This window comes from Giraffa tippelskirchi, chromosome 14 (assembly GCF_054371585.1).
Source record: "Giraffa tippelskirchi isolate mGirTip1 chromosome 14, T2T-mGirTip1v1.2.pri, whole genome shotgun sequence".
NCBI lineage: Eukaryota > Metazoa > Chordata > Mammalia > Artiodactyla > Giraffidae > Giraffa > Giraffa tippelskirchi.
Genome location: NC_137288.1, coordinates 23894228 through 23910186, shown reverse-complemented (window position 1 = coordinate 23910186; position 15959 = coordinate 23894228). Strand labels below are relative to the sequence as shown.

At 39.2% G+C, this 15959-nt stretch overlaps 1 long non-coding RNA gene across 2 annotated transcripts in view; it reads left to right on the top strand.

Annotated features, from left to right (window-relative positions):
* Positions 1-567: 567 nt before the first annotated feature.
* Positions 568-15959, top strand: part of LOC145534669 (uncharacterized) — a 99426-nt gene continuing 84034 nt past the window's right edge. Inside the window, exons 1-2 of one of the 2 annotated variants that reach the window (XR_014074860.1) lie at positions 568-670; positions 10863-12457. This is a non-coding gene — a long non-coding RNA (uncharacterized LOC145534669). Of the gene's footprint in view, positions 671-9672; positions 12458-15959 lie in introns of those variants that run through there. The other variant, XR_014074859.1, reaches the window with a different exon arrangement.

The window sequence follows — 15959 nt, the reverse complement described above, 5'->3', positions numbered from 1 at the left end:
GGAAATAATAATTACTTTGTTTTTGTGTGTTGCTTCCTGTGTCCTTTTAGCATTTCTTTCATCCAAACACCTGACAGTGTTGAAAGACTCTAACTTGAGAAAACCAAATTCTCCATCACTTTGGTTGCGGAATTCCCCTCTTCCTCTTGCTCTAGACGTGGGGCACTATTGTCATCCTGGAGTCTCCTTTCTCTTTCAGCTAGAGAGGCCCTTGCTAGGTGGGATCCCTTTGGTCCTGAATCTCACATCTTTCTTTTTCTTAGATAATGAGCTTTTGAATAAAAACATCCTTCTCTGTTAGGATGAAAATGGCTACATGTGAAATAATTTTACTGGAAAAATTTATGTTTGAAATTGCCATTATTCTATCCTTCCTCCAACACATGAAAACATACTTCATTTCATAAATGGGGTGGAGATTTTACAGTGCTAAGGATAATTTCCCAATGTGCCCACTTGCTCCCCAAGGTTCCAGAAAACATGTCAATATGTTCTATGTGATGTATAGTCCCTCAGTCACATCCAACCCTTTGTGACACAATGGACTATAGCTTGCCAGGCTCTTCTGGCTCTGGAATTCTCCAGGCAAGAATACTGGAGTGGGTAGCCATTCCCTTCTTCAGGGGATCTTCCTGACCCAGGGATCAAACCTGGGTCTCCCGCATTGCAGGTGAGTTCTTTACCATCTAAGCCACCAGGGTTCTATGTGATGGAAACACCTATATAAATTAAGACTAGAAGTTCCAAACACCTTATGTTTTATGTGTAGTTAGGTTATATTATGATATAAGTTGATAAATCATGGTAGAAAATTCTTTGGAATCTCAATGATATGTCCCAACTCCTTATTTTTTTTTTTAAAAAAGGGAGCATTAAAATGTAATATTTAGGGTAAAAACAATATATATCAATGTAGAACATAGTTACAAAATCCAATATTTAATGTACAACTCAGGATAAGGACTTATTTATGAGTTTAACAGGTAAGACATACATTCTAAGCTAACTTGGACTGAATTGCACTCAGCTTTTGAAGAATATTTACCATTGAAGTTAGAAATTGTTTGAAAAATGAAAGTACTAAATATATGTAGAATTTTAAACTTGCTGGAACTGACATCCCCAAAGTCTGCCAAGATCTTCAGATTTCTAAATCCTAAAGAAGCTAAATATATGCAGTTGCATCTTATGAATACAAATGTAAAATGCCTCTTGCTAATAAATCACTATTCATTAATGTGGTGGATATAGCACCTATTCATAACTCTGATGTGAGAGATCCAACCTCAGGCATCTTTCTCTTTTCAATATTTTTACTTTTTATGTCTATCCTCATTTTTAGAATATCTCATACAGTTTATTTACATATTTATTGTTGTTTAGTAGCTAAATCATGTCCAATTTTTTAATGACCCCATGGACTGTAGCCTGCCAGTCTCCTCTGTCTACGGGATTTCCCAGGCAAGAATACTAGAATGGGTTGCCATTTCCTTCTCCAGGCGATCTTCCCGACCCAAGGATCAAACCTACGCCTCCTGCATTGGCAGGGGGATTCTTTACCACTCAGCCACCAGGGAAGTCCTTATGTATCTATACATACCCTATATATTCATGTAACAAAGAGGAAAATCATTCTATTCCAGTATGAGGCACTGGTGTCTGGCATGATATCTAGGCCAGAGTAGTTACTTAGGAAAATGTAGCTGACAGACTCTGTCCATGAGATTCTATGCTTCAGGAACACAAATAAGTAGAATCATCAGCTCTCTGAAATTTCTTAGTTATTGTGTAAGAGGAGCTGTTTGATGTTTCCTGCTAGGATGTGTACGTCATCAGCATTTCTTCATGTTTTCCAAGACACTGTCTGCTTCTCCAAGAGCAAGATTTATTAAATTTCTGGTCACATTGGGGAACTCAGGGAACACAGTCAGCTCCCATGTAAACCTTCAGCCTCTGAAGGGTATAAGAGGCTCTCAGATGGGACTGGAGTTTTCCTGAGACGTATATTTCATGCATATATCAAAGGTTAACAAACAGAGGTGAATCGTGTTCTTTGTGAGTACAAGAGAAATTCAAAATTCGCTTGAATTTTTCTGACTGTCCTGTTTGCCAGAGCTTTCATTCTTCTGCTATGTTGAACCTTTCACCTTTATTGGAGCCTGTGTGAGTGCACAGGAATAATTGTTGCAGCTAGAGTAGTTGGCAGGATTATTGAAACAACTCCAGATTTAATTTAAAGATGGCCAAGGCTTTGTTTGAGAGGAAGTGAAAAAAGAAAAAGGAGAATGAATCATCTCTAATGCCAGGTTGGCCCCTGAGTCATCCCTGATTTGAAGTTGCCCAACCATTATGGTCAATTAGGGAAATGGAAAGTAGAAATAATAAATTCAGTATTGGGAAAAATAGCAAAATGCATAAACAAGCTACAAACCAAGGGCAAATCACTGATTAGACGGGCTCCTTGGCTGCTTTTAACTGTATTAGTGAAAGTCAGAATGGAGCCAGTTATCCAAACTAGAATATGTCTAGTTGAGGCTAAATTATGATTCTGGTTCTGAATTAAAATATTGTGATGGGAGACTGCAAAAGTATGAGGGTGTGATAAATGTGACTGATTCCACCCCTCATTATACTGAATCCTACAGAGATTAGAGATTCTGAACAGGTGACTCCTGAGACGAGGGTTATTTTGTCAAGAATTGACTCATTTTGTGGACAGATACAAACAGCTCCCAGAAGACTCCTCTTACAAGGGATTGTTCACATTATTAAGTGGGGCAAATCTCACGAGCTCTGCTCACAGCCTCAAGGAGGGGGAAGTTCCAGTTAACACAGGATTCTCAGTAGGAAACTACATTCATCACTGTGTGTGATGGATGAATCCTTCAATCTTATCCCTAATTTTTTAATCTGTATTCAAGAAGGAGTTAGAATAAAGCATAGGAAGAAGGAAAACTCCTTTACTCTTCCAAAATACATAAATATGCTCAGAACATAAGCAATATTAGCCAGTTTGGATTGGTTATATTAGTTCAGTTCAGTTTAGTCGCTCAGTCGTGTCCGACTCTTTGTGACCCCATGAACCGCAGCACGCCAGGCCTTCCTGTCCATCACCAACTCCCAGAGTCCACCCAAACCCATGTCCATCAAGTTGATGATGCCATCCAGCCATCTCATCCTCTGTCGTCCCCTTCTCCTCCTGCCCTCATTCTTTCCCAGCATCAGGGTCTTTTCCAGTGGGTCAGCTCTTCGCATCAGGTGGCCAAAGTATTGGAGTTTCAGCTTCAGCATCAGTCCTTCCAATGATTCTCAAATGGGGCTGACTTTTCTCCCCAGAGATATATGGCAAGATCCGCAGAGTGATATTAAACATTTTTTGAGTTGTTAAAAAAAAGTGACATTCCATGCAAAATTTCCATTCAAAACAGATCTTAATGACCCAGATAACCATGACGATGTGGTCACTTACTTAAAGCCAGCCATCCTGGGGTGTGAAGTCAAGTGGGTCTTAGGAAGCATCACTATGAACAAAGCTAGTGGAGGTGACCGAATTCCAGCTGAGCTATTTCAAATCCTAAAAGATGATGATGTTAAAGTGCTGCACTGAATATGGCAGCAAATTTGGAAAACTCACCAGTGGCCACAGGACTGGAAAAGGTCAGGTTTCATTCCAATTCCAAGGGAAGGCAATTCCAAGCAATGTTCAAACTATGGTACAATTGTGTTAATTTCACATGCTAGTAAGGTAATGCTCAAAATCCTTTAATCTAGGTTTCAATATGAACCGAGAATTTCCAAATGTACCAGCTGGATTTAGAAAAGTCAGAGGAACCAGAGATCAAACTGCCAAAATCTGTTGGATCATAGAAAAAGCAGAGGAATTCCAAAAAACAATTTATTTACTTCTGCTTCATTGACTATGCTAAAGCCTTTGACTTTGCAGATCACAACAAATTGCAGAAAATTCTAAAAGAGATGGGAATAACAGAACCCCTTACCTGTCCCCTGAGAAACCTGTATGCAGGACAAAAAGCAACAGTTAGAATCTGACAAGGAAGAATGACTGGTTCCAAATTGAGAAAGGAGTACATACGTCAAAGCTGTATATTTTCACCGTGCTAATTTAATTGATATGCAGTGTGTTAGTCACTCAGTTGTTTCCGACTCTTAGAGACCCCATGGACTGTAGCCCAGCAGACTCCTCTATCCATGGAATTTTCCAAGCAAGAATACTGGAATGGGTTGCCATACATGCAGAGTACATCATGCAAAATGCCGGCTGGAAGACCCATGAGCTGCAATCGAGGTTGTCAGGAGAAATATCAACAATATCATCAGAAATGCAGATGATACCACTCTAATGGCAGAAAGTGAAGAACTAAAGAGCCTCTTGATGAGGATGAAAGAGGAGAGTGAAAAAACTGGTTTAAAGCATTCAAAAAACTAAGATCATGGCATCCGGTCCCATCACTTCATGGCAAGTAGATGGGGGGAAAAGTGGAAAGCCTGAACACTTTATTTTCTTGGGCTCCAAAATTACTGCAGGTGGTGACTGTAACCATGTCATTAAAAGATGCTTGCTCCTTGGGAGAAAAGCTATGACAAATCTAGACACTGCATTAAAAAGCAAAGACATCACTTTGCTGACAAAGTGATAGTCAAAGCTATGGTTTTTCCAATAGTCATGTACAGATGTGAGAGTTGGACCATAAAGAAGGCTGAGCATGGAAGAAGTGATGCCTTTAAATTGTGGTGTTGGAGAAGACTCTTGAGCGTCCCTTGGACAGCAAGGAGATCAAACCAGTCAATCCTAAAGGAGAGCAACCCTGAACGTTCATTGGAAAGACTGATGTTGAAGCTGAAACTCCAATTCTTTGGCTATCTGATGTGAAGAGCAAACTCATAGGAAAGAAGTTATGCTGAGAAAGATTGAAGGCAGGAGAAGAAGGGGACGACAGAGGATGAGAGAGTTAGATAACATCACTGATTCAGTGGACATGAGTTAGGGCAAACTCTGCCAGAGAGTGAAGGACAGATAAGCCTGAAGTACTACCGTTCACAGAGTTGCAAAGAATCCGACCTGACTTAGCGACTGAACAACGACAACCATTTTGAGTAATGGGGTGGCTAAGATTTCTCTTAGTATGAGAAATACTAGCAGCATTTCCACCAGTATTACTACCAATACTACCCAGTATGACACCCGGGTAAGGACCCCAGGCCATTTACTTTCTTGTGAAATATGGCATAGGTGTGTAGAGAATCTTCATTGACATTACTGGACATCAGAGCACAATCTCATTCCCTAAATCTATGATGGAGTTTGAAGAGAAATGTGATGAAATTTGAGGGTTATGATGATTTGACTTTAGAAGTCTTGAAAGAGAAAATATGCCCCAAAGTCAGACTTGTTAAAAGAAAAATATGCATGATTTTTTGAATACGTTACCCCAAGTTCTCATTGAAAGCATGTGATATCTGATTGGGTGTCTTTTCCCTCATACTGGGCTTCCTGTGAAGCTCAGTCGGTAAAGCATCGGCCTGCAATGTGGGAAACCTGGGTTTAATTCTTGGGTCGGGAAGATCCCCTGGAGAAGGAAATGGCAACCCACTCCAGTATTCCTGCCTGGAGAATCCCATGGACAGAGGAGCCTGGCGGGCTATAGTTCGTGGGATCACAAGAGTCGGACATGACTTAGCACTATCTTTCTTTCTTTCCCTCATACTAGTCATTGGAAAAAGCATTGTCCTCCAATTCTGCTGCTCATATTCCTTTTAAAATAGTCTTTATTGAATTTGTTACAACATTGCTTCTGCTTTATCTTTGGTGTTTTAGCCACCTGGCCTGTGGGATATTAGCTCTCTGATCAGGAATAGAACCCCCACCTTCTGCATTTGAAGGCGAAGTCCTAACCAAGGAACCACCAGGGAAGCCCCTGCTCACATGCTTTTACTTGAATATTTCTGATGGACTCCTTTACAATGACCAAGAAGCATTCGGTTAGGCAATTTGAAGCAATACCGGTTACCTAGGATGGGATGGCGAGGTTAAGGGCTTTTCTGCTCTTATTCAAGGTGCATTACCGCAGGTATGTGCATGCGAAATCACTTCAGTTGTGTCCGACTCTTTGTGACCCCATGGACTGTAGCCCGCCAGGCTCCTCTGTCCATGGGATTCTCTAGCAAGAATACTCGAGTGAGTTGCCATTCCCTCCTCCAGGGGATTTTCTCCACCCAGGGATTGAACCCACTTCTCCTGCGGTTCCTGCATTGAAGGTGAATTCATTACCGCTGAGCCACAGAGGAAGCCCCTACAGCAGGTATACTTGATTGTTTTACTTACCAGTCCAATATAGCCTATGAAAACAGCCGACAGATCTTGGAGCGTAACAACAGACTATAGATGACTAAACAACAGTGATGTTTCCAAAGAGGTCAACTATATCAGAAATGGTATAACAATCAAGATTTGTCACAAATTGAAGAATGTTGGCATGCTGTGGAGATCCATTTGGCTAATACTGTCTTTTGACTCCTACTTCTGAAGAAAGTCAAAGAAAATCTGCATTTGTGTGATATGGCCAAGAATATTCGTTTTACTGTGCCCCCCGCAGAGATATTTGTCTTCTTTGGCTTACTGTCATAACTTGGTAAAATGGAAGTACCAGGATTATTTTCATGATATAATAACAATGTGGGTGTTAAGTCACTCAATCATGTCCAACTCTTTGCAACCCCGTGGACTGTAGGCCACCAGGTTCCTCTGTCCATGGGATTTCCCAGGCAGGAATATTGGAGTAGCTTGACATTTCCTTCCCCGGGGGATCTTCCTGGCTCAGGGATCGAACTCCAGTCTCCCACATTGCAGGCAGATTCTTTACCATTTTGAGCTACCAGGGCAGACATAATAATGGTATCTCAACATAAAATCAAGTTGATTTACAAACGTGGAAAAGCGTATGACTACCTGGGGATGGTTGATTCACTTTGCTAAAATACAAGGTATGACACAGATGGTGAAATTCACAGGAAGAACCCAGGCATGAACCACTATTGGGAATATTTCTCAAACAAAAATAAATTGTTTCTGCCAGCAAGAAAATGTTAAAACGAGGTACAGACATGATTGGGTTGCAATATTTTTTTTTAATTCTTTATTGAATTTGTTATAATATTGCTTCTGTTTATGTTTTTCATTTTTTGGGCATGGGGCATGTGGGATCTCAGCTACCCAACGAGGGATAGAACTTGTACCCCCTGCATTGGGAGGCGAAGTCCTAACCACTGGACCGCCAGGGAAGACCCAGGTTCCTTTATTTCTGAAGAATGTTATCCCAAATTAGGGCTTCTACTACCTCTATTCAAGCAATTACATAAAGAATGTTGAATCTGAATGGAGTTAATGGGCCTCTATTATAGGTTGAATTGTGCCCCTTCATTCCTCAAAAAAAGGTCTATTGTAATGAAGTGCTAACCCGCAGGGACCTCACCCGGAAATGGAATCATTGCAGATGTTATTAATTAAGATGTGGTCATACTGAAGTTAGCCAAGCCCCAATCTAATATGACTGGTGTCCTTATAAGACGGTCATGTGAAAACAGAGACAAAGAAGAGAAAAAAACTGGTGACAACAGAGGCAGAGAAAGGATTTTGCATCTGCAAGTCAAGGAGTGCCGGTCATTGCTGGGAAACCAGCAGAAGCCAGGAAGAGGAGAGCAAGGTTTCAGAGAAGGGGTGGTCCTGAGGGCACCTTGGTTTTAGCATTCTAGCTTCCAGAACTATGTGACGATCCATTTATGCCATTTTAAGCCATCCACTCTGGCATTTTGTTGCAGAAACTATGGCAGTAGTACAAGTTCTGAATGGCAGCAGCTCCATACCGGAGCTCCATTGCTCAGCTGACCTCGTTGGTTTCTCACAACGACAAGTGTAGATGGTGTTATTAGAAGTGTCAATGATCTTCACCTCACCTTTTCAATTGGAAAAACAAAAATAAATTTCCTTGATGGGTAGAATTAATAATAGTGTTCTTGAAGTATCTGAGGACATAAAATATAGAAACAATATATTTTTTTTTATATATAGGAATGGGGTTTCCCAGTGATGCAGTGGTAAGCCATCCACCTGCCAATGCAGGAGATGCAAGAGACAAAGTTTGGATCCCTGGGTCAGGAAGCTCACATGGAGGAGGAAATGGCAACCCACTCCAGTATTCTCGCCTGAAGAATTCCATAGACAGAGGAGCCTGGCAGGCTACAGTCCACGGGGTCGCAAAGAGTCATGACTTAGCCTGTGCGTGCGCACGCGCGCACACACACACACACACACAGACACACACACACAGGAATACTAAAGCATTGACCTATAACAATTATGTTTTAGTAGGCATTGGATTGGCCATATGGTCTGAAAAATGAACTCTGAATGGTTAAAGGATAAAAGACATGTTTGTAGAAAATGCTATGGTGTGGAAATTGTTATGAACATAGAGGAAAAATTTAAGTGGGGCATGGCACCCCACTCCAGTACTCTTGCCTGGAAAATCCCATGGATGGAGGAGCCTGGTAAGCTGCAGTCCATGGGGTCGCTGAGAGTCGGACACGACTGAGCAACTCCACTTTCACTTTTCACTTTAATGCTTTGGAGAAGGAAATGGCAACCCACTCCAGTATTCTTGCCTGGAGAATCCCAGGGACGGCGGAGCCTGGTGGGCTGCTGTCTGTGGGGTCGCACAGAGTCGGACGTGACTGAAGCGACTTAGCAGCAACAGCGGCATAGGGAGGAAATTCTCCTTCTGAATATGGAAAGGTCTGGTTGCAACAAGTAGTATCCTCATCAGCTCTTTGAGATCAGCATTCCGGGGACGTAAAATGAGCACTAACAGAAAAAGGGAAGCAACATACACTGACAGAAAAAGATCCTTTCTTACTGTGTCCCTCAAAAACTAGAAAATTGACTAAAACTGTTATGCTTCTCGACAGGAATGTCAGACACTAAAATCCATCATGAGTCATTCCATAAAAATCTGGACTCGTCCATAGTGTGGACAAGTGGATGACATAGGTCTGTTACCCACAGCTCTGAGTGCATACCCATGAGTTTTCACTGGAATCAAGACTCATTCTGGACCCAATTTGCATCCCCAGAGACAGAAGCAGATGTCTCTAAATCTACTACATGATTAACTCAGAAAATATTTTATTTTGGAATCCCTGTTTAACTATCATCAGCTAAGAAATCTATTTTCCTGCAGGTGCAGGATAACATTGGCGAAAAAACATCATATATAAGGAATCACATATCTTATTGTGTACCAAGTAGTGGACTGTTTAAAAGTTGGAAAGAGTTACTAAAATATGTACTTACAATAAGTGTCTAAAGGGCTGACTGAATGACTGCAGGGATGCATGTTGAAACAGTAAGCGTAGAGGTAAAGGGATGTTGTGGTTGCATCTACTATTGAAGTATTGTGGGGGAAGTAGTGAAGCAAGGGTACGGGTTATTGTGGAACTTACATAAATTTCTCTACTTCTACAAATATTTCATTTTCTCTGACTGATTTTATAGTTGTTCAGGGACCTGGTTGCATTAATAAGTTCCAGAGAAGGGACTGGTGTTTAATATTATACAATGGCAATACCTTTAAAAATAACTGCCCAAATTCTTCATACAAGTCTGAAGCAGTTGTTTTTATTCCTCAACTCTCTATTGATGGTAACAGTTACAGCTTCTTTCCTACCTCTTGGAGGAGGTCATGATCTAAACATTTAATAATCTAAACCTGCTCCTTATGACTGGGAAGGGACCGGGAAGGAAGCATTGGCAAGGACCACACTGATGACAGTTACACCAGTTGCACCCCTTGGTTGAAACAGAGGCTTTAGGTAAATCTCTGTGATAGGTGGAAAAATGGGAAGTGACCACAAAAAAGAAGGAGAAGACATAGTTGATGCTAAAGAAAAAAAAAATTAGTTTGGTATCCCCTGAAAAGTCAAGAGCTATGTCATCAGGTGCCTAGGGAATAAACTTGTTTATCGACTAAAATCTCCTATATTTGAAGCAGAAGGCTCAGGACATGGGTTCCAGTGAAATTAAGAGTCAAATCTGCATTTATCTATGTGATGCACTTTGATGGAGCTAACGATGCCTGTGAATGAAAGTGTAGAGAAATCCTTTACAGAGGAAACACAGAAACTGTTGCCTCCAGAATGATTAAAAAACACTCTACTAAACAACAAAACCACTAACAAATATGCACCAACTAATTCAATAGATAATTTGTACGGAATATGTCAGGAGGACAAGATGAAGTAGCTTCAGATATAAAATATTGACTCGAGTTACTGAATCGACAGGTAATGACCAAGAATATGGACCAGTTTTCCTTGAAAATGTTTACTGGGTGAACAGTAACATTACCTAAATGTGTTGTATGTATTCCTCCCAACAATCTGGAAAAATAGGTATGTTTAATCCTATTTTAGAAGGAAGAGGATTGATAAGTCCATAGATCTAATAGCTTGTCAAAAATCACATAGCTAGCCAGTGAAAGAAGCATAATCAGAAGTCACATTTACCAAAATGAAAAGTGTGTGTCGGCACATGTGTGTGTGAGCACATGTGTGTGTGAGCTCTGTGTTATTCAAATGTTTAAATAGATAAGATAACTCTGAAACAAATGATATTTTTCCTTAATTTACTGACTCTAGTTATTATTTTCATCCATTTTAAACATTTATTTATCAGGATTAATGCAGTTTCTTAACCTCTAGATATACTGGATATGAATAGTCACTTGTTAGCAAACAAAATTTAGCACTAAAGCTGATTTTCTTATTTTTTCCTTCCCTGATGGTTGTAGTTTTACTATTTCTTCAGAATCTCCTAGAGATGTAGAAGCATCTGCTGTGCTTTTGGACTAACTTCAGTATCCTTGTAAAGAGCACTTAATTAATTAAAGTGTTTATAGGCAAATATTGACATGAACCTGGGAGAGCAAGATATGGAATGAATGAATAGAAATTCTGTCCCTCAAAACAGTGGTAGCGTGGCTTGAAAAACTAAAGCTTTCATATGAACTGGAAGACAATATTTATCATCTCCTATTAGGAGCTAGGAAATATTTTGGGTTCTTAGGGCACAACAAAAGCAGACAACAGTAACAACAAACAAAAACAACAGCAAAGCAGACAGCAAAAGATCTCCAACCGCCACCAACCTTCCATTCTGCTGAGTACAACAATGAAGTGGCATTTTGTGGATCTGACTGAGGATCGTAAGAATCCCAGAGAAGAGGACTGAACCCCGTCCATAAATGGATAAGTTGAATCGTTGTTAAAGTCTTCAAAGAGATAGGAGACATATCTTGATCTTAAATGTGAAAGTAGTAGGTACAAAAGTGTGAAAGGAAAAGAAGAGGGAAAGGAACTTTGCATTTATCTTACACCCTTGGCCAAGCACACATATTTTGGAAGAGTAGCCTCATCTGTTGCTTTATGAACCTTGGATATTTTTCTATTTCCTGTGAGATTAAATGCATTTCCTAATATCACACAACTTTTAAACCAATGTCTCGGTGTGGGGAGAATGTGGGCAGTGACTGCTTGCATATTCTGAGAGGAAAAATACATACATTCACACACACACACACACACACATACACACAGTTTTTACAGTTTCAGAGGACTCATGAATTGCCCAAATATCGCTGTGAATAATCAGATTAGGAATTTGTGTTTTGTGTAGAAGGGCTAATAGATCACACTTTTAAAGAGTCCTACAAGGATGTGGAGAACAATGTTTCTCTGAAAATGTGTAATCTCTGATCAGTTCAGTTCAGTTGCTCAGTCGTGTCTGATTCTTTGTGACCCCATGGACTGCAGCACGCCAGGTTTCCCTGTCCATCACAAACTCCCGGAGCTTGCTCAAACTCATGTCCATCGAGTCAGTGATGCCATCCAACAATCTCATCCTCTGTCGTCCCCTTCTCCTCCCACCTTCAATCTTTCCCAGCATCAGGGAATGAGTCAGTTCTTCACATCAGGTGGCCATAGCATTGGAGTTTCAACTTCAACGTCAGTGCTTCCAATGAATATTCAGGACTGATTTACTTTAGGATGGACTGGTTTGATCTCCTTGCAGGCCAAAGGACTCTCACAAGTCTTCTCCAACACCACAGTTCAAAAGCAATATTCTCCAGTGCTCAGCTTTCTTCAGAGTCCAACTTTCACATCCATACATGACTACAGGAAAAACCATAGCTTTGACTAGATGGACCTTTGTTGGCAAAGTAATGTCTCTGCTTTTTAACACGCTGTCTAGGTTGGTCATAGCTTTTCTTCCGAGGAGCAAGCATCTTTTAATTTCGTGACTACACCATCTGCAGTGATTTTGGAACCCAAATCTCTGATACCACCTGTTTAATTAATTAAGATGAATTTGCTAACTGGCCATCTGGTAAGTAAAATTAGTTGCCTATCTGTGTCTACCTCACCCACGAAGAATAATGTGACCTGTTGTTTGTATATGTGACTGTTTACAACCTATATACAGTATACAGCTTTAGACAATTTTATGAATGAGAATTTGTTTTCAAAATCTTGATCTTTTAAAAAATTAATAGCCCATATAGTTTTGAGTGGTTTCCTGTTATTCATATTCAATTCATAAAAGGTCACTTTTTTAGATCATGAATCAACTGAAATTCATCTTTTAGCCTATGGTAAATGCAGGCTATTGGGAAATGCATCTGTTCCTTGCCATGTTTTTTTGTAACTAAACAGTTACAGCTGTGTAGTGGCTCATGCTTCAGCAATTTTTTAGAATGATACAGTTGTCTGGGACCAAATCACTGTGCTATAAATAACTAGGCAGGAAGGCAATATGCTATAGAGTTCTGAGTGCAAAAACAGGATACAATTTAGTCCATCAGTAAGAAAAAGAATCCCATTCCACCTCTACTAGGAAACTGAGTAGAAATACTGGTGAAGTGTCCCAAGGGGAAAAAGACGGGCACCTGTCCGTGGTGGACACTGCTGCTTGCCAGATAATATCTGCTCTCTTCTGCGTTGCTAGTAATAGGACTCCAGTTTTATTGGGGAATCAATGAACCAGATAAACACAGAATCACTGTATGATTCAGCAATTCCACTCCTGGGTATATACCCAGAAGAACTGAAAACATATTCAAACAGATACTTGTACATGAAATGCTAATAGCCACACTATTTGCAGTAGCCAAATGGTAGAAACACTCCACGTATACATCACCAGATGAGTGGATAAACTAAAGGCAGTACACACATACAATTTAGTATTATTTATCCATGAAAGAGTGAAATCCTGATATATAGATGAACTTCCGAAACATTATGCTGAGTGAGAGAAGCCATAAAGAAAGCCTATTTACTGTATGATTTTACTTATATGAAATATCCAGGAGAGGTAAGTCTGTAGATACAGAAAGCAGATTAGTAGTTTACGGGTACTAGTTGGGGAAGGAGGGTCAGGAGGAAACTAGGTAATAGATAAGATGATGAAAATATTCTGGAACTCCATGGAGATCCATAGTTTTAGCACCTCATTGAGAATGCACTAAATGCCATTGACTTGTACAATTTGAAATGTTTATCTTATGCTGTGTGAACTTAATCTCAATTAAAAAAAAAAACACTCTGGAAAATAAAGTTTGTCCCAAGGGTTAGGGTGAAAAAAAACAAAAAAAGAATGATTCAACCAAAATACCGCATTTTCAGTTTTCTTGTGACTATGTACGACCACATGATTAAGTTCTAGACATTAAAATGTCAGTAGAAATGTTATGAGGGATTTCCCAGAAATACTTGGTTACACAGGCATTTTTCAAGTATCATAGTTTATATAATTATATAACACTTTAGAAATATGTGGGTTTTTTCTCTCTTATATCTTACATTTAAACCTACCGAAGGCATCTTCAAGATCAGATCAAGTTGTCTTTGCCAGAGGCATTTTTTTATACCAGCTATCTCAGTTTCTCAAAATCCTATGCCCCTTCTTTCTAAATTGTTTAAAATAGTGAACTCGTTAAATCCATTTGTGATGTTGTCATCAGATAATTTGTCAAACTTCCAGCCCCACTCACAAAATAACTTACTTTGTGGTATATGTTTGGGATCTCTCTACCACTGTCTTTTACTACATTGTGTGCAAGTATGATCTACAAAAGACTGATACAGTGATTTACCTGGGAATAAACTCTAACTGTAAATTTTGATCCTGTCTTTTTATCTTTTCTACCATGTAACTTCCATATGCATCCTAACTGTTTTTTTAATTTCTTCTTTTGTCTGTACTTGTGTGTTCTGTTGTAAATCGTAGCAATCTACACATAACATATTTAACATTTTAACGATTTGTAAATGTACAATTCTATGGCTTTAAACACATTCAAAGTCTTATGCAACTATTCCCACTATCCGTCTCCAGAACCTTTTCATATTTCCCAGCTGAGACTCTGCAGCCATTAAATACTAACTTCCTATTCCCTGCTCCTTCCAGTCTGCAGTAATCACCATTTTCTTTTCTTCTCTATGACTTTGGCTGATCCAAGAACCACACAGAAGAAGAATAGTACAGGATTTATCCTTTTGTGAATGGCTTATTTCAGTAACAGTATCAAGGTTCATCCACATTGTAGCATTTGTCACAATTTCCTTCTTTTTAAGGCTGAGTAATTCCATTATGTGTATATATCACATTTTGGGTATCTATTTATCAGTTGATGTACAGTTGGGCTGCTTCCACCATTTGGCTATTGTGAATAATGCAGCTGTGAATGTGGATTTACAAATATCTCTTTTAGTTTCTGCATGCTTGCTTAGTCACTCAGTTGTGTTTGACTCTGCAACCCCATGGACTATAGCCTGTCAGGCTTCTCTGTCCATGGGATTCTCCAGGGAAGAATACTGGAGTGGGTTGCCATGCCCTTCTCCACTCTTGGCCTACTTTCAGTTATTTCGGGTATAAACCAGGGAGTGAAATTGCTGGATCCTATGGAAATTCTATGTTTTAGGTTTTTGAGTAGTTGCATACCATTCTAAATTGGTTTCGATTGTGGTCTAATGAATGACTTCATGTTACATATTAAATCTGCTTTATTATTAAAAATAATGCAAGTGAAAGAATAATATAAAACTTGTAATGGTTGGTAAAATTAGACTTGTAGGTGGATATTTTTGAGGAAAATGAAAAAATATATTTTACATACATTCTACACAGTATTAAACTTTGTTTGAAGTTGGGGACACAGGAACCTGCACTTGCAATCGATTTGTGTTTGGTATTTTTTAATGTATATCATCCTATGTTACATACTTTCTTCTCTTTTGTTGTTCTTTGTTATATACAGCTTTTACTAAAGCTAGTTTTAACAGTGCTTTCAGGAACTGGCAGATAACTAGCCAGCAGAAACATAAACACTGTTTGTGCCCTTGAATATGTGGATCTCATTAAATAAGTATGAAATATATTTTATTTCAAGAACACTGAATTGCTTTGCTTATTGAGATATATCAACACAAATTGGCTTTGCCATTTGATTGCTTTGAAAAAGTACCTATTTAGCATCATAGAACTTTGTAATAAACATTGCTTGAGGTACTGTGCAAGTCTTCTATTTCATTATAAAGGACAAAATTGCTTCTTTATAGCAGCCTCGGATTAACTTTATTTTTCTATGCAAAGTTTTTTTCATTGAAAGTTAAATTAGTTTTATTCTAGAAAAGTCACAGGCTGAGCTGTGCAAGGAGTGTAAGAGGGAAAACAATCACTCTTTGATGACTTTCAATTGCTTCTATGATTATTGAATTTGCATTTCAAATTCTTCACATTTTGAATTCTCCATAAATTTGTCAATTCTGCCTTTCAACAAATTTCAATTCTACTGGGATTTTCTAATTTATTTGTTTAGAAAGTTTCA